This window comes from Columba livia, chromosome 9 (genome assembly GCF_036013475.1).
Source record: "Columba livia isolate bColLiv1 breed racing homer chromosome 9, bColLiv1.pat.W.v2, whole genome shotgun sequence".
NCBI lineage: Eukaryota > Metazoa > Chordata > Aves > Columbiformes > Columbidae > Columba > Columba livia.
This window is the reverse complement of record NC_088610.1, coordinates 24,754,318-24,772,547: the sequence shown is the minus strand read 5'-3', so window position 1 is coordinate 24,772,547 and position 18,230 is coordinate 24,754,318. Positions and strand designations below refer to the sequence as shown.

At 41.0% G+C, this 18,230-nt stretch overlaps 1 long non-coding RNA gene across 1 annotated transcript; it reads right to left on the bottom strand.

The window, feature by feature from the left end:
* Nucleotides 1-1,267: 1,267 nt before the first annotated feature.
* On the bottom strand, nt 1,268-18,094 carry LOC110360595 (uncharacterized). The gene is made up of 4 exons (XR_010474773.1): nt 17,865-18,094; nt 16,949-16,992; nt 8,614-8,687; nt 1,268-1,751 (listed from the first exon to the last, which is right to left on the bottom strand). It is a non-coding gene; the product is annotated as an uncharacterized LOC110360595 (long non-coding RNA).
* Between the last annotated feature and the right edge of the window lie 136 nt (nt 18,095-18,230).

The window sequence follows — 18,230 nt, the reverse complement described above, 5'->3', positions numbered from 1 at the left end:
TGTGCACAGGGAGGGAACAGAATTCCCTTTATGCTGTTCCCCTAGTGAGAACTGCCCCAGGGCGAGTCCTGGCCCGGGGGTCGCCAGCCCCCACCTCGCCCATCCAGTGCTCACACTCTATGAAAAGCCATCTTCCCCACGTCCCTGCAGCAGGCTTTGCTTGCTCCATGTAGTAGGAAAGCCTGTTTAAACCGTCTCGTTTCACACCTTTATGTACAAAGTTGTCAGGGAACAAAAGACATTTTTGTTAGCCAAGGCTCACAGAGCTTTTCTTTCATGTGTGACAGATGCTTTCAGAATTCATTTGAGGGAATCTACATAATTGATACACAACACTGGTGACCCAGCCTGAATGACTTAAAGTCTTTATTTTCATCTCGGGTGGTTCAGAAGCAGCCAGTGGAATTTGTAAGGCTCCATTAAGATGTTCAGGTCTTCAGGCTCTCTAGCAACACAGACCATGTGAATACCTGAGGACAAATAGCCTGGGTTTCATTAGCAAGATAAAAATCCGCAAGGTGAAACATGGGAAATAAAATGCAATAAGGAAGTGATTGTGAGCTGGTTATGCATAGTGTCAGCCACAGCAGGCTGAAGAATAATAAAAGGAGGGAAAATTACGAGCTCTAAACTGCAACAATTGTCCTGCAATCCTTGACTGCTGCAAGATGTTTCCTCTCTGCTGGTCCTAGCGAGGGTTAGCAAGCTTTTTATTAAAAAGCAAACATGGAATTTTTTTTACAACGTACACTGTTCCAAGTGTTTCTGTTAGTAGCATGTTGTACTACCAGTCCTTCTTCAGATTTTCATCTGCATTCAGGCATGAAGGCTCATCCCAAAATGAGAGCTCAGGTAGATTAGTTTCCTCTCATTGAACAGAAAGTATTTTAATTGCCCAGGCTGTGAGCTTGAGGCTATTGGAGGGGGCTATAAGTTTCCGAAGGATAAGATATAGATAAACACTACAGGTTTAATTTTAAAGACATTTTACAGATTGTTACTTTGCCAATTAATGTTCCTCTCTTTCATTCTCTGATTTTTCTCATCCCCTAAAGCCCCATGCCCTGGTTTGCAGGGTATTTGGGGTTGCAGCCCTTATGGGCTGGGGGAGTTCCGTGCAGGGTCCACAGCAAGGCCTTGCCTTCCAGAGGGTCCCCATAGTAAAGACTTCAAGAATATTCAGGAGGGACTGAGTGTTCTGGAAATAATACATCCAGAGTCATACAGTACTCATTTTCAGTAATGTTTTGAGAGTCATATTGCCAGTTCTATCCCATGTTCAGCTCCCTGAGTCACCACATGCCACCGTATGAGTTGCTGATCCTCTCTGCGTCACCATGCTCCATTTAAATTGTGGGTAAACTGTAGCATTTCTTCACTTGTCAGGAGCACTGGCTTTGTGCTGATGACTTTATGTTCTGAAATAGTGATCAATGTAAAGCACTTAGTTTCTCCCACCTTCCTGTGCTGTCTCTGCATGATGGTTCCTGCTGGGCACCCTTGAGATACAGGCTGGGTTGGAACCAGTATGGCAGATCCCATATTCTCGAATGCTTTGAGGCAACGCAACAATCATACCTGTTCTCTGTCAAGTATTAGTGTGGTAAGCAGAGCCAGTCTGGAAAACAATACTGGTTCCCTTTCCCATTGTAGTTTTGATAAGGTTGCTAAACATAACCATAGAAATTCTTCTGTTCCAGCTTCCTGTGTAATTACAGAGCAAAGCGGCATGTCTTGCAGAGAGACTGCACCTTAGGGGGAAAAAAAAGCTTAGTGAAGTATGGAAATTGCATTAAAAATGATCATATCAGTAGCCATGAATATACTGTCAGCACCATTCAGCCTAGCAGTATAATCACTATAAAATATTTGAAGACACATTTATGTTTAGTGGCCAGTATGAGTGAGAAGTTTATAATTTAGCTCTGATAGACGCACTAGTAAATGCCTCTTTAACAAGTGCCCTGACTAGGCAGGGCTCTGCCTTATTTGCAAATTCCATTGCCTAAGAAAGCACTAACATAATGGTGTGTGGCTGCTTCAACAAGCCAGATAGGCTTTGTAGAAGTGAATCCAATAAGAAACAGTTACAACTCAGATACCAGAAACATACCATCAATGGAAACGCAAAACCTGAGCTCTGAGTTTCGTGTCCTCACATTACTCTTTCCATTGGTGAAGAGACACAGGCCCCTCTTCTCCACAAGTGGACAAGTTGTGTTAGACTCCTACAAACGAACTTGTACAGTTCTGGGACAGGCTTCTCCAGACATTCAGAAAATTCCCAGACCGATATCCCATAGGGTGATGCACTTCAGGAATTTGCCAGAGCCTCATTGAGTTTCTGCCTTTGCCTGAAGGAGCGGAGCAATGATATGCTTTGTGTAGGTTACTAGAGAACCAGCTTTATTGCTTCCTAAAGGAACATAGATTTGCAATAGTGAGACCAAGTTACAAAGCAAAAAAAACCCAACAAAGCATGTTACCAAAGTTAATACTTATTTAACTTCTGCAGCCTTTCAGTTGCTTATGAGGAGGCTAATTAGCTATTTGAGCCCAGTTCAGGGTGTCCTGGAGAACTCTTGAAGGAATGTCTTTCCTGCTCTTGTTTGAAGTTGGGTTTGCCCTACCCAGACCATAAGATTATTTGCTCTTTTCTATAAACCAAATGGAAAGATCCAGCTTTGTTTTCTTGCTCATTCATGATACTTCTGTTTGGAAAGTTAGGACATCATATGACCATAAGATGTTTGGGTCCTTTTGTCTCATCCCCTAACATTTTTCATACCTATTTCTGTTCTTTTACTAGATTACATATTGGCTTAATCTTTGTGCTTTTTTTTGTTCATCACTTGAGCCTTAAAACATAGTGGCAAGACAGTGCTTTATAGTTCTACCTGCATTTTAAAAGGACAAGTAAAATTTACTACTAGCAACCCGTAGAGTTCAAAACCACTGTTGAAATATGAAGGAATTAAAAATGGGAGGTGACACCTCTTATAATTTTCATGAGATCACATTTAGAGTCACCATTGTGTGTAGTATACAGGAAAATGTGTTACTTTGGCTAGGAAACACTGAACCTGTGTAATTCATTGCTTCAATCTGCTGTAATATTAGTCTAGGTCCATTCACTGTGATTAAAGGGAATTAGTGGATGATACAGTACTTAATGCAGGGGTAATAATATGACTTCCCTTATTAGTGCAGGACTGCTATAGCTTCTTAATTGATTTTAATCGGCATTTAATTAGAAAATGTGAATCCCCTGTGGCTAATTTGTATTTTACACTATTTCAAGGTAGACTATTATTTCTTTTCTACAAGTGGCATCCCAATTTCAGGTTATGAAAAATATAGTGTCTTTGACTCATGACCTTTGAGGGTCTCGTGTACATGATTGTACATCATAGACTTGGGCTGTTTATCCTCTAAAGGTTACCATCACCTGTCTCAGTAAAGAATACCTTTTCTATCTCTACTTTTACTGTGGAGTAGAGTTTTCTAGTGTCGAAGTACCTCATCCTGTTTTACTTATACAGCATCTATCCAAGTATTTCTTTGGGAAATGTTCCAAGGACTCTGTGTTCAGAATTTGTGGTAAGATGTGGACAAAAATGTTATCATTTATGGAAGACTGAGAATGCCTGTGAGTCCATATATTGAAAGGGTGGTGAAAAGTACTCAAATGAAATACCATGTTGTTTCAGCTCCTGAAAGAATGACTTGAAATAGAGAGGGAAAATATCCTACTCTTTGAATGAATAACACAAAGAAATCCCTGTGCTAGCATGATATGAAAGCTTTATTGCATTCTGGATTTTCAGTTGTGCTGTATTAAACCATATTAATATTTGGGTTTTCTAGGGCAGTCAAAAATCATCAGTAATGATGAATTTTTCTTTTACACTAGTGCCAAATGATCAGCCTCAGTGCTCCAAGGTCAGTCAATCATCCCACTCAGTGGAACATTTCTGCCTTTAAGGCAAATGAAACTTTTCTCTCTCTATCTCAACTGCAGATAACTTATGGGACAAACTCACTAATAGCTCATCCTGTGTGCCATGGTGGTTGCCCTATGATCCATCAACATACCTAAAATGAAAAGTGATTTCCCTGGAGACAAAGGGTAGAGCTGCTCATAGCTTTTTTGTGTACCTGCATGTAGATTCTCTAATAAGCAGCCAGATCAAGCCAAGTCTCCCTGTGCAGCCATGCTGTGCCTTGCTAAGAAGGGAAAAGAAAAAACACAAGAGCCTGATCCAAATCTGGGTATAGTTTAATGGAGATCTTGATTCTAGTGAGCTTTAGAACAGCAATTCCATTGAGTCAAATAAAGATAACCAGACTGTGAAGTCAGCTGTTCAGACAAAGTTAGTAGGCAGCCTTTCGCACCTCAATTTCAAGCTAAGGTGTCTGGCCACGTTTTACTGTAGGTGGTTTTTAGCACTTTGTTGCGGTGTTCACCTGAAAGCATTCAGAATAGTCATCAGTCCCACCACTGCAACAATATGAGTTCACATTGAAGCAAAATAGCTCTTAAACAAAGCGATCTCTGAAAACGTTTATCCTAACAGTCCGCTTTGTAATGCAAGTCTACAGGATTATTGTCTGAATTGTGGGTTTGCTACAAGCTTGGTGTGTGGTGCAGATTTCTTACCATCATTTGCCTCAGTACAGCAAAGGAGAAGGCAGGCATGGCTGGCCTTAAACTCCTTGCTTGTGATGTCATTTCCAAACAAAAGCATCTGACCCTTGGCTTCCAGCTTTGTTTGGCACAGAAGTGTAACTATGGGGATGGTTTTTTTCAGTGACATTCATTTATCTTTGTTCATATGTTGTTCATATATTGAAACTTGAGTGGTGTATTTAGCCTTATAGCGCTGTATTCCTTTCTTTGTCGTTATTTTATTGCTTCTGTTCTGAAGCCTTTGAATTTAGTTCAGACTTTAAGGCCAAAAGCTGTTGATTTCTGAAAGGTAAAAATTAATCACCTTCTCCAAAGCTCACTAAATTGATGTATTTGTTTGCAAACCTGCAGCAGCAAAAAGGTCGCCCAAGAGACCTGCTCCTTTCTGCTTTGTGTCCTTGCTTTGTGCTGCATGCCAGTCCTGCTTTCACCTTTTAATTTCTTTTTTAATAATCGTAAGTCTTTGTTTCTTCTTTTCTACCTGCTCGAGCACTTTCCATCTGCCTTCCATCTCTGCTTGGGTCTCATATACCACCTTAAAGCTTTTTTTCCCAAGACACCTTCCATCCCGAAGACAGTATTTTTTCAGATAACATCTTCCAGGTTCTTATATGCCATGTAATGGTGGAAATCGGGCATCCTACGCAGTGAGCAGGATTTACCAGAAGCTGTATTCTTTTACAACTAGCATTTTACTTTTGTACTAACTCACTTAAACTGGCAGGAATAGTTCAAGTGTAGGGCATGACATGCAGTGTAGTTGGATCTCAAGCTGGTTTAGTCAGGGAAATACTGTTAATCCATTCTAACAGATTGGTTGCCTTGGGCTTTCGCAGAGACAGTATCACACCCTTTTGTGTCCATCTCCACGATGCTTTGATGGGTGGAGGTGCCCAAGTCTGAGTTAAATGTAATCCACGGTTGGCAGTTTTTGGTGCCCAGATATTTAATGTGTCTGGATAGGCAGTCTTCATTTTGCATATGTATTAGGGGCAGTGTGGAGACATCATTAGGCGTTTGATAGCACTTCAGCACTAGCCTAATTATGTTCTTACTAGGGGCAATGGTAAAACTCTGATCTCACTGGAAAAAAGATTGACAAATGCCAAGTGGTTTTGAAAATCCCGCTTAAGTGTTCTACAGCGTTCTGCTACTCTGGAGCCTTAATGGATAAGGTTATTAAGAGCACCACTTAACAGCTGTTTTCAGGCACCTCCGGCAGTGGTGGCTGCTGCTTTTGCCAAAGCCAACTTGGAGGGTGAGCATTATATAGGAGCTGCAGTAAATGACCTACCCGTCTTCGTGCTCAGATTCTACTTAACATGAGACATATAAGCACTTTAAAATGTAAATCTTAAAACTGTAGTTTTGCAGCATGCGTGTCTAGGGCAAAGTTAGAACCTCACATCAGTAGCATGTTGTTCTCCATCAAAAACACATGTAAGCTTCAGGAGCATATGGGAAGTTGAATAAAATGCAGTGACTGAATCTGCTCTTCTGAGTATCTTATAAAGTGGTTGTTCTCCCTGTTTCTTTAAAAAATCTCTTACTAGCCCAAAGTGGAAGAATGCATTATGTTCGTATGCAATAAAATGTGTTTGTCTTTGAAAAAATCTATTTAGAGGCATTGTCAATATCAGCAGTTCAGCCCCACTGTCTTAACAGCTACCTGCCAATTTTCTCTCTATGCTTCTATTAACTGGAGCTGTGGGATTCACAGTTTATTCTAATTCATTCTTACTGATAGTAAGCCAAAGTCTCTTGTGTCAGTACTTGTGAGTTACACTTAAGCACTGGAGTCAAACTTCTTACGGAGAGAGAATTTTTTTCTTTTTCTTTTCTTTTTTTTTCAATATATATACTGAGGGATTATTTTTGCAGTGGTGTGTTCTGAATATTAGTATCAAGACTGGTTGCAGAACAGAATGTGTCAGTAAAAACAAAATAAATTGTGCAATCTGCATTGTTGTAAAGGACTTTGACCCTGTCTGCCTATGAATAATCTCTTGGTCTCAGGGATATATTCCTTTAGTCTTTTGAGGTAAGAGCTAAAGAAAGGTTACCGTCACTTTTAGTGAGGCAAACCTGTGTATTTCTGAGATGGCTATTTGTGATTCTGCTAAAGTTAGTGCTATCTCAGAGATGTCATTTAGCAGAGTTAGAGAAATGCTTGCTTTTGTAATACATATTTTTTTAAGCAGTTATTATAGTTATCACTTCTCCATTCACTCTCTCTCAAACTGTGTATCCCCATGCTGGCTTGGCTTTAGAGAAACCACTGGGAAGACTGAGAAAAAGCTCAGTACACTTAGGGCAGGCATAATGAGTTAATGTGTGCCAGAAAAAAACGTTATTTGTGAAATAACATTTTCCATTATGTGTCTTGGTAGTCAGTGCCGATGCCTGTTCTGTGCGTGAGGGGGGTAGAGGTAAATGTGTGTTGATGACATTTAGTTGATTGATTTCAATGAACTTGGCTGCATTTCCACCACAGGGTCAGGAAGTCAAAGAACATGTATTTAGCGTGAGGCATCATCTTTAAAATTAAAAACTATAAAAAGAGCTAAAACTTTGAGTAAGGTGGGAGAAACAATCTTTTATTGTCCCAGTGAGGTTGAAGAAAGAAAGAAATGAAGGCTCAGAATGCATGAGTTTTTAACAAGATCTAGAGCCTTGCCATATTCTTAGAGCTATTTGAGGGTGTGGAAGGAGAAAATGTAGTCTTGGGCCATATCATGATATTACTAGGTGCAATATGCATTAGTGTCCAAGGGAACTGTGCTGTTTCTGCCAGGATTGAATTGGATACTTCATGGTTTGTGGTGTTTTTTAGGTTTTTTTGCATTGCTCAGATGTGCAGATAAATGCAATAGTGGAAGACTGTCAGAGGATTTACAGTAAAATTATCAGTGAATATCAAGACTACAAAACTTGTCTTGTTCTGATCATGTTACCCTCGAGCAGCCAGGAAAGCTATAAAAGAAAATAAGTGTCTACTATAGCAAAATGATTGCTCTAATTTCATCTAGTGAAAGATATTTGAAAATAATTATATATTACTAAGCTGCAGAAAAACACCATTTCAGTTCAGCCTGAAAGAATGGAAAGAACCATGGGTGAAAACACAGTGGCCTCAAACAGAGAAATTAAATTGATGTCCTGGCAAATAAACACGGATCAGGGAATCCCTTCACTCATGGGTACCCCAGAAAGCACAGATACATAAAATGTTCAAATACTCCTTTGCCATCTCCCCCCTTTTTTAAATATTAATGTGAAAAGTTATCCATATGAGATTATTTTTCTTCTTTCTCTGTACTGAGGGTATTTGTAGAAATACAATAAAAATACAGAAAGGAAATGGAGAGTGTGTTGAGGACAGGTGACCTAATTTGTGGGTTTATATTCCAAGTGTCATCAGAATGTCCAATGGTAATGTCAGCTAGTGCACTCACAGTTACTAATTATGAGAAAGCTTGGCAGAGAGAGCTGAAATCTTTTTATTAGACCAAGAAATACAGCTGTGAGGGAAAGGAAAAGACCGGGAGTAAATAGGATCTCCTACAAGTTCATTAAAAATAAATGTTTTGGACTGTCGGAAGATGCAAGTCTTCCTGACAAGACTGTATTGGTTACCATGCGAACCTTCCTAATTACTATTAATGTATGCACAGCAGCTTTGGATTTATTTTTTATTTTCCCATGTTCTAAGATGCAGGGCCTTGAACAGTCATCACTTCCAGAAGGTGGGTGCCTGATAAGTTTGGGGAACATATGCTAAACTTTGGAGTGAATTTGTAAGAGTCAATGGAGTTAGGTCAGTGTTTGCTGGTTGAGGAGCCGGACAATGCACAAATACAGAGGAGGAATAAGGGAAACGTGCAACTGTGAGTTGAGAAGTGGTTGTGAAAACGAGTACTTACATAATTTAAAGAAACAGTTATCTGGGAGAAGGCGATGTGTCCTTTTCAATGAAAAAGAAAACTCCAAATGAACACTGAAAAAACAAATGGCAAGGTCATTGGATTGACAGTGAATAATAGACCAACTAAGAAAGGCAATTGTGTGCTTCCATTCTTAGGAAATCCATTTCTTTTGTCAACCAACCATCCCACCCAGAGAATGGCGTCTTATTATAGTAGGAAATGAGTTGTTCTGCTGACTTCACACACGTAGTCAATTGGTTGCAGAACTTCTATGACAAAGTTATTTTACAACAAGTAGCAAATTGCAGATGAGATTCGTTAATATGCCTCACAGCATTCAGCTCTGTTACTACTGCTAGAACGCACAATGTATGGAGTTTAGATATAGATTTAAACGTGTTATATTTGACTCTCAAATTAGATCGATTATCTCAGTGTTAGACAAATATTACTTAAAGGACACTAATACAGCAGTTATCAAAATAAAGCACTAACCATAAAGATGAATGTAGTATGCACAGGCTGAGCTGGTTTATGTGCTGAGCTTTATCAGGACACTCTGTGTTGTTTTCTCGTTTGTATGAAGTGATTGCAGCGTGTGATGGCAACAGAAGTCCCAAAGATCTGATTGCAAAGACTAGTAAAAGGCTCTATATTGTCAGATTACTGTCATTCTTCCTTCTTTCTGCACAAACGTGAAGGAAATACATTTAGAGCTGTAGTAGGAAACAACATTTAAAACTTTTGATTTCTTTTGCTGGGAAGTTACAGGATATGCCGTAAGTCTCGGTGTATCAGATGAATGTGAGGCAATCCACCCAGTAACACAGAACGCCTGCTGAGAGAACTGACAATAGTCCATTCACTTAAAAAGCACTAGTAATTAATACTAGAGTTCCACAGGGTTATAGGCTAGTTAGAGGCCTGGTGTAAATGACTATAGCTCTAATGGTACCCTAATTTACACCCACGTTATATGGCATTTAAAGCTATTTGCGGAATGAGCGTTAGTTTTTATAATTTCTCCTGTCAGATGGGAGATTTTATTCTGTTTTGCAATGTGTAAGTGCTGGTTTCAGCATTTGCTGAGAGAAGAACAGTCAGGTCAGCTTTGCTGGTTGGAAACTGTTGTTCTGTTGAAAGTAATTGCAGTTTTCATGATAAAATGTTGTATATAGTATATATTAAGTTAAACATATGTCTACTCCTGTATTGAGCAATGATATAGTTAAGAATATACTGAGGATTTCCACTATAAAAACCAACCACCTATTCTGAAGATTTTAATATAGCTGTAAAAGCTGATTATACGTTGGAGTGTGAGTGTAAAGATCTTGGAGAAAGAGCTCTTAGCACACATAAAAGATAGCTCTGTATAATGGCTTATAAACAATCTTCCCTCAAAACCTGACAATATTGAAGGGAGATGATGAAGAGCTACTCAAAAATCCATTTAACTGATAAGCTGAACACTCCTAATAACTGAATTTCAGACATCACATTGAAATAAGTGAAAACACAATCTGAAGCAAGAGTCTCAGCCGTAAGAAATCCTGCACTTTCAGGGTAGTTCCTACACAAAGTGCATTTTTTAGAGCTCTTTTTGTATTGAGAATGTCAGCCCTTTAGGTACCCACTGTTGGCACCTGCTGCCCGTCCCTTGGCGCCAGGTGCTGCAGGTGTAGCAGAGACTCCTGGACAGCAGATCCCATTGGGTTTGTCAAAATGGTACAAGTCCATGTAATTCCTGGGTAGGAGCTGTACCCACTGCCTGTTGGACAAGTGCATGATGTGATGGACCATCTATATAGCTATGGAGAGATGAGATCTGGGCTTGCTGTGCAGCATCCAAAGAAAGATGCCTGTGCTGAAGGATATGAGCAAAACTCAGCAGATGAAGTTCATGGAAGGATGGCTGTGGGAAACAAAACTACAACGTTGAGAGTGTAAGCATCCTGCAGTGACGTATACAGAAAAGACATAGCTCACACCATACAACAATTGTCTGTTTTTCTGATACAAGAAGCATCACACAAGTTAGTCCTGTCTGGACCTTGCTATGAAAGGAAAACTTGAACCCTGGAACTGAGGCTAGTATGTAGATGCTGGGGCTCATGAGCAAATACAGGGAAGTCCCAATCAGAAATGCTGATTCAGAAGGGCTATCACAAATAAAATTAAGAGGATAGCACTCAAATGGAAAAGGGACTAAATAGAAACTGGAAGTTGTGTAAGGAGAGCTTTTTAGAAAGCTACAGGGAAGGAAGATTACAATTTTAGATTCAAAGTTTTCTTTGTTCTGCAGTGAAGACAGCAATTAGAGATAAGTGTGTGTATATAAGAATTCAGTGTATTTAGCTTATCAAAAAGAGAAGAGAGGGGAGTTCTTTAATGGATAGTGTGTTCATGGAGGGAGGAAGACCATGAAGATTTATTTAAACCAGCAAAGAAAGACATAAAGAAAACCTAGTGGTTGATGAATTTAAATTAGAAAATAAGCAGGTATTTTTAGCAAGTGGGGACAGTTCACCACCAAGAAACACTGCTAAGGATGTTGGTGCTCATGTCTTCAGATCGAGTTTCTTGAGGATATGCTGCATTCAAGGGCAAAATTTTTACGTAAACCTGACCTAACTGGTGATTGCTAGATCGAATACAAGGCAGGAACTATGAGCAGATGGAAGGAGTGGAAACCACTAAATGCAAAATGAAATTGCACATTGCAGCCTTCAAATGGCTACAGGGAGCAGCAGGTGTGTGTGATCCCATGAGCCATGGGGAGCCAGGCAGGACTTTCCTTCTAACCACACCAGTGGGAAACTGTACAGAGCTTCTCTCGACTGGAAGTTGCTCTTTGCCTGTAGCACAGCAACCTCATTGCTCTTCAGCATATCTTCTAGAGTTTTTTGGCAGTAGTTTATTCAGTAACTATGATTTTCTGCTTACCAACTCAGTTTTAGAACATGAGCAGAAAACCAAACAGAGGGTACAGATGGGAACAGCAGCTGAACGGGGCAGGGTGAAGCTCAAGTGTGTGACGGTTCCTAAGGAAAATGCTCTACATTTCTTAAACTCTTGGATTTTTGCTATTCTGAGACAGCCTGTCTGGAAATAACCCTTCCTGGGCGAGCTCTGGATGCAGCAGCTGGCTGTGTTGCGGAGGAGCGCTGCTGCAGGACGGGTCAGTGTGGGCACCTGCTCACCCGGTCTCTGCGGCTCTTTCCGTAGCCGGTGTGGTCCGAGTTCTGTGGTGTTGCGTTGGAGACCAGGCAGTCCCCCCACATTTAAACGTGCCATAACTAGACTTTATTTTCAAAATAAGGGGCTCTGCTTGGCCACAAGACTGAGATCTGTGCTCGCCCAAGTTTGAAACTGCCTGTTACTTCCAAGTCCTACATCAGCTGCTTTTTTGCCTCTGCCTCTTCAAGGACTGGCCCACAGGGCTTAATTTGCATATCTGGTTGAAATAATTATGCATATAGATCAGACATGCTCTTTTAACTTCATTCCGTAACTGACTATCCCATTAAATAGATTTAGGGGCACCTCTGGTCAGTGGTGGTGACTTAAAACTAACTTGTGTCACATCATGTGAGTACACTTTCTCTGTTTCAGCTAAGTCCTGACCAGCAGAAACATCTTAAATCATTCCAGGTTTGTTCTCAGCTCATCTCTGATGGCTCTCTTAGGGCCATTATATTTCTATATGTGTTTATATCTATATATAAGCTCATTTTCAATCTAGGTTCACTTGGATTAAACATTGCGAATATTTAGAAGGGAAAGAACAAGTTTCTTTCTTGTGAGGAGAACTGAGTCTTCCTTGAAGACTGAGCACTTTGATAATATTCTGCAGCACTTATCCTCAACACCGTATTTTGGCAGAATATGCTTGAATCAGGGCCTGAGGCTACAAATTCCATTTCAGGAGCGTGTTGGAAGGAGCAGGCCGCCAGCACAGAGAGGATACCTGTTGTGTAAGGACTCAAGAACTGAAGGGGTTAGGTTGGGAGATGGTGTTGGTGACTGGAGATGGAGCAGCAAGCAGAAACCCTTGGCTCAGTTCCGCTTTGAGTCTGGCAGAGCCACGTGGGAGCTAAGGAAGCCTCAGTGCGGGTGAGCGAGGCTGCAGGCAGCGATGGGCTTATCTCCTCTGGTGGGAACGCACACTCTGTACAGGCTGAGGGTAAGACGGATTTTTCTGATCCTAGCCCAGTGTTTGAACAACGTTCTTTCCTGTCCCTATACAGTTTTTGAAGTATTATTTTATTTTATTCTAGCTATGGGATTAGGACTTGGCTGTAAGTGAAGATGAGCATCTTCTCTGTGTAGTTGAAGACCACCCAGTCAAAAACAACACCAGAGAAGTTGGTGTTATGTACCTGCTTTCCTTAATCCACCACTAAACCTCAGCTACTTGGATAGTACCATTTTGTTTGTTTTTAATTACTGTGTCACTTATGTTGTTATTCAAAGCTGGCAGCTTTTTTTTTAAATCAAGAGCATTCACTTAATTCATTCCAGTTTCTGCAGTGCATATCTCTGATGGTGTAAGAATAAGTTACAAATAGCATCATTGATAGTGAGTGTAATAACAACATACTGTTTGCATGAGTATTGGTAATAAGCCTGTACTCTATGAGAGAAAACCTTAAACACTGGAAAATTGTCTTGCTTATTTCATTTCATTGCTGAGGTTCCGATGGGAGTGCATTTATCACAGAGCAGGTACCAAAGACAGGAAGTGTGAATGGTAAAGGTTCTGCTTCGCTAATGGGCTGGGCTGCAATCAAGTCTAGAGCAGTCCCAAAGAAGAGTAAACACTCACCTGTGCTTCTGCCTCCCTGCTCCATCCCTCATTACTCCCTTCTTAGAGCAGGAGTGGCCCAACTCCTCATGTCCAGAGCAGGAGAGTTAAACCTTAAGAAAAAACTGGAGCAAACTCTGGGAAAGATAAAGATCTGCTTGGTTGGAATTGCCTATAAATCGCAGGGGTGATGGCAGCCTGCGACACAGCGTGCTGCTCCAGAGCAAACCTCATGTACAAGCTGTTAGAAAGGGAAGAAGGTGACAGAACAACTGATAGTTTTGAATAACTAAAGTACTTTTCGAAAAAGAATAATTTTTCAAAGTAAGTTAAATATGAAACTCTCTGTGTTGATATAGAGGTGGTAAGAAAACGAGATACTGGTTTACACTGGTTTCTCTTTAAACCAGTGTAAGCATGTTGCTTTAAGGATGTGTATGGTGAGGAACTGCAAATTCAGGTCTTAGCTGTGCAGTCCAGTTCTTCACGCCCTATGACTGTTGTCTCAAGTAAGCCTGCTGGTTTGGCCTGCAGGAGTTGGATGTCTGCTGAGCAAAATGTGGAGGAGAATGAACAAGTATTAACCTTTTTCTCATGGGTCAGAGCGCAATCAAAATGCCCTTCCACAGAAAGTAACAGAATGAGATTAATTTTGCATGCTATAGCCATGATTGTCCAAGTGTTATGGGGAAGGCAGGATAAATTCAGGCAGACAAGGTTTCATTAATTGAGGGAATTTCCAGGTTAATTTACAGGTGTTCAGGGACCTGACCTATTTCAATTTGAGTAATAGTTGATGACAGAGTTCGATATGCACCAATGTTCTATTAAAACAGAGAGGAGAGTTGTTTTGGGTTGGGGCTTCTTAATTAGTATTCCACAAATATGGCATTGTTTTGCTAAACCCAGCTACCACTCATTTCCTTGTGAGAATTAAACTTAAAATGTGTGTATTTAACTTTGCTCTATGTAAAAGATAAAAAACAAAATGAGAAAAAAAAACAACCTTGTACTCTATCTGGATGTTGATTTAAATTTTAATCTGAAATAAGGAAAAAAAACACGTAACTGTCAGATCCTCTTTAGGCACCTTCTTTGACAATTAGACTCTAATTTTCACTTTCATTTGTTTAATGGACAACTATCTTCGCCATTAACTTTAAATAAAGTGGATGCTAATTAATGCTAAATTGCAGTTTCTAAGGTACTGCATATTATACCCACCTGAATACCAACAGCCACCCACCGTTCATTGCATTACTGAAGGCTAAACAGTAAAAGAGGATGACAAGAAGCCAGGGAAGACTATTTCCCATCAGCTCTTGTCTTCCACTTATTCATTGTAACTTGAAGTTAGTTGCTGAGTTTTAAAATGTCAGCTATAATTTTTAACTGTAGGGTTTTAGCCTATTTAGAAGGAAATAATCTCAAGCCCTCTGGGGAACTGGTTAATATTTAATGCCATTGCACTCTGATGTAAAAATTTGGTTAGTAGGTAACCAAAAAATGTGTTCAGCTCACGAGTTCCTTGAAGGACAGTGCAGCACAGAATACACACCTCTAATGGTTAATTCAGCTGTTTTCAGTGTCACTTTTCTCTTCACTTAAATATAACATTATGCTTGCTTAACGTAACAGCGGCACAGAGTAGATACCTCCTGGTAACTGTTGTTTGTATTTTATTATAGTCCTGAGATCCCCACAAAGATAGTTCTTCTGGTCCCACCTGCTGTGCAAATATTAATACTTGGAAGAGGAAAGACCCCATCTCTGGGGTGTTTGCAGTCTCCTAGATGTAATCAAAAGGCAATTCACTGGCTTCATAGCTCTCCATAATAAGCTTTAAGTAGAGGGAGGTGCTTTAAATGTGTAGACTCTCATTTAAAACCAAGCTTAACCTTTAGCATGGTACTGCCTGGCAGAGCCATCTATCTGTTAATCATTTAGATTCCCTGCTGACTGTTTTCCATCCATTTCCATCTCTCTGTGCTGACTTCTTCTGGCTGCAGGGGGAATACAGTATTTCTCACTGTCTGGCCCAAAATCTTGGCATAAATCTTCCTCAGAGTAAGAGATTTAGCATATACCAACCTTTAGAAGTAAACTTGTGCTAATGGCAATCTTACTCCTAGCAATCAGAGTGGCAGTAAAATAGACAGCCCCAGATGTTGCCATCAGATTAATGACAGGTATCTGCTACGCAGAACAATGCAAATTGGTTCCGGAGAATAACTTCTGTTTTCTGTGCCATAATTTAAGAAACTTTAAGCACAGACAGCCCCTGTGAATGGTGTTTCTCCATCTCCTGGCAAAGCGTGCATGTTCATGCCCATGCACATTCTCATCTATTGCATCACAGACAGTATCCACGACGGCGACTGGCGAATTCCGTTTCTGTGATAACTAGATCCCACAGCGCTTCCCGAGGTACGTCATCTTGGCGCTGAGCTCTCCCCTGTCATTTTTATTGGTGAAGTGCTCATTCTCATAAAGGCTAATAATCTTATTTAGTTCCTTGTCTCTGCTGTGAAGTGCATTTGCAGCTTCTTTAATCTTTTTGGGATAAACAAGCCAGCCAGAGGCTAAATAATTACTGACAGCTGTTAGGTACCGTCTGTCTTATTAGATGTGTTAATCAAATTTTGTAACCGTTTAGAAACTTCAGCATTAGAAGAACAAGGTAGTTAGGTCTTTTTTTCACCAGATTTATCCAGAACTGTGTATTCTGCAGATTTTTTTTCTACACAGTTTCTCAGAAGTAACTTAAAATCTTGTTCCTTCTCTTCTGTACACAATCATAGGAAAGACTGGGTTGGAAGAGATCTCATTTGCTCCAACCTTCTGTGGGAAGCAGGGCTGACTTTAGGGACACTGGCTGTCAGCTTTCCTTCTGACACTGCAGATACGCACGGAGAATCTGAAGGGACTGATCTCCACACAAAATAAGGGCAGACTGTGCAGTTAAGCAAGTTCAACAGCGAGGAATGTATCCACAACATTTACGCATATTGGGTGAGGCCAGTTGCAGCACGCTGCCCTTTATATCAGCTGGCAGAGACACCTATAGCTTTACAAGCTGACACAAAATCTCTTTTCTCTGTAGTGGTTATTGCCAAAGTAATATCCAGATGAAGGATTTTTATAAACTGGACATTCATTTTGGGAGCTTGTGCTTAAACTTTTAGCCCTAATGGAAGCAGAGCTTGCATTATTATCTCTTTGCATCGATCTCCACGTCCAGGTGTGCTGTTTATGAAAGCGAGGGCAGACATGTCTGAGAAGAGACTTCTGAACGCACACGTATATATGTATGAGTGCAACTCGGTGTGATAACAGCCAGGTTTCTCGTAGCTGGTCCTCATTACTGGTAGCCTTCTAGGTAGCGCTGCCATTCATTTTCCTCACCCCAAAACTACCCCTCTTGTCTTCTGTATTCCTTTGTCTCACTGCCTATGCATCCTTGCTCCTGACAGTGCTCTTGGGCTGCTGCTGTCCCCTTGATCCCCACGTCATCCCCAAACTCACCTGTGGATCCCCCAGGACTAGGGGAGAACCCAGAGTGGCTCCATCTGCAAAAGGAACAAGAATGGCATATTCGTTTATTCATGCAGCATCTCCTAGAACAGTAGGTGTAAAATGAGACTTTGGATTTAGGACACAGCAGAGATTAATAGTATGGGTTCTGGCCAGAAAAATGTACTCTAGGCAGACGTGGTGCTCTGATGGGTTTAGTAGAAGCTTGCTGTGCATATGTAGGTACATCGCCGGGCCAAGTCCCCTGTGCTGTAGTTGCTGCTTTCAAAAGCTAATGAGACAAAAATGCTAATTTCATGACCCATCTCCTGGATCCTTACAGAGCTCCCTCTCCCTTGGGATTTGGGAGTAAATTGAGATTTAAGGTAAGACTGCTGTGGAACTGTAATATGTTGGGCTGGGGTAGGGAAGAACACAGGCAGTGCTTACAGTGGGCAGCTACTATTTATATACAGTGACAAAAATAGGTACTCTCTGCAATTGTCTGGGTGTCCTGGGGCAGGTAGAGCACAAAGAGCCTGGGGCCTGTTTTTGTAGTCAAATTTCTCAGCACCGGGGGAGCTGCCCCACCAAGTCCCCAGCCCAGTGTGCCCATGGGGCAGATACTGGGGGCTTGGAGCCAAAGCCTCTGACTGTTCCCAGCACATGGGTCAGCCTCCAGCGGGCCAGCAAAATGGATCTTCTGCTGTCTCTGCCTGAGCCCTCATTACCATCACATCAAGTCAGATTTTCTCCAGCCCACCAGCCTTCCTCAAAGTCCAACTCCTCATATATCTATTGCTCTGGCTCTAGGAAATAAGGACCCCAGTGTCTATCAAATAATCTCAGCAAAACTCAGATTCCTCTGAGTCTAGACTAGTCATATTTCCATAACAGAGATCACAAAAAAAGAGTAAAATCAAAATACCTGTTTATTCCTGCATCATCTCAAGGAACTTTAAATGTGGAATCAGATCTCAGGGTCAAAACCTGGTCACTGCCACTTGTTCTGCCGTCACTTGTCAATTCTCAGCCGTTCCCACAGGATCTCTGTGCCTCGCTGTGTCAGTTCTGCTGTGCTCCTTGGCAGCTTCACGATAAGGAGCAAGGGGGAAAATTGGCAACCGGCACACAGGGATCAAAGGTGGAATAAACTGAGAAGGGGTGGTAGAAAAAACATGAAGGCCTGGGAGCTCAAGAGCACTGAACAACCAAAAAAAAGAATTAAAGATATATTAGGCATGCAATTAAAAACTGCACAAGCTCTGAGACATCAGGAATGGTTCTGAATTAC